This window comes from Fukomys damarensis, unplaced genomic scaffold, assembly GCF_012274545.1.
Source record: "Fukomys damarensis isolate Sample0158 unplaced genomic scaffold, DMR_v1.0_HiC HiC_scaffold_22046, whole genome shotgun sequence".
NCBI classification, from domain to species: domain Eukaryota; kingdom Metazoa; phylum Chordata; class Mammalia; order Rodentia; family Bathyergidae; genus Fukomys; species Fukomys damarensis.
In genome coordinates this window covers 1-929 of record NW_022922958.1, presented here as the reverse complement: position 1 = coordinate 929, position 929 = coordinate 1, and the positions used below count along the sequence as shown (strand labels likewise).

Below are 929 nucleotides of genomic sequence, written 5' to 3'. Positions count from 1 at the left end.
GTCCAACTCCCAGGTCACACTTGTCCTCACTCACCCATCAAGCTCCTCTCCAGCTCCTCCACTTTGGCGCCTCGTTGTTCCTTGGCTTCCCTCAATGCCCTCAGCTGCCCAAGGCACAGGGCACAGTCAGCAGGGGGGGACTGCCGACTTCAGGCCCATCCATCCCGCCCCTCTCCCACTTCTGCCCCAATGTGCCTTACCTCCTTCACCCCCTGCAGTTCAGTGGAGACCCTCCTAGGGGTGGAGACACAGGGTCAGGGTACAGGTAGCTGCATGGGGAAGAGGTTCAGGGGCAGTGGCCTGCCCTGACCCCTCAGCCTAGGGACTGCTGCCCCAGAAGGAGACACTCACTCGTTCTCCTGAAGGAGCCGAGCCTGCGCCCACTGGCAGCATCCTGGCTGTGTTCAGAGAAAGATAGGAAGCTGGGATTCTACTTCCAGTAAGACTCCTGCAGGGGTTGCCTGAGCCCAGCTCCCTGCCAAGCCCTCCACCTCCCAGACCTCACACCCTGGCATCTGTCAGAGAGCCTGAGCATAAGTGGCTCTTCTCACCAGCCTGGCTTGCCTTGAGGCCGAGCAAAATCCAATACCAGCTACCAATCCCCCCTTATATTTAATGGCACTGCTGCTGGTGCGACCCAGGGCTTGGCATAAGCTTGTCCCGCACCCGACCACTGAGCTGTAACAGATCTGGCCCTCGAATGCAGATTTCTTACCGTGCACCTGACACTGTTCTCACGCGATCCCTGACCCTCTACTGCTGTTGGAGCCCCATCCCCAGCAGCCTGGGCGACACTGACTGACCTTGTCAGGAGGGTGACAGGCTCCACCAGTAGATGCACGCATTTTCTGTATGCTTTGCCACTGTGGGCTTTTTAGGAACTCTCTCAACTGCACAAAGGAAAAGCAATAATACTGATGAAAATGATG

At 57.6% G+C, this 929-nt stretch overlaps 1 long non-coding RNA gene across 1 annotated transcript; it reads right to left on the bottom strand.

The window, feature by feature from the left end:
* Positions 1-19: 19 nt before the first annotated feature.
* LOC104857186 lies at positions 20-922 on the bottom strand. The gene is made up of 3 exons (XR_778813.2): positions 804-922; positions 201-234; positions 20-104 (listed from the first exon to the last, which is right to left on the bottom strand). It is a non-coding gene; the product is annotated as an uncharacterized LOC104857186 (long non-coding RNA).
* Between the last annotated feature and the right edge of the window lie 7 nt (positions 923-929).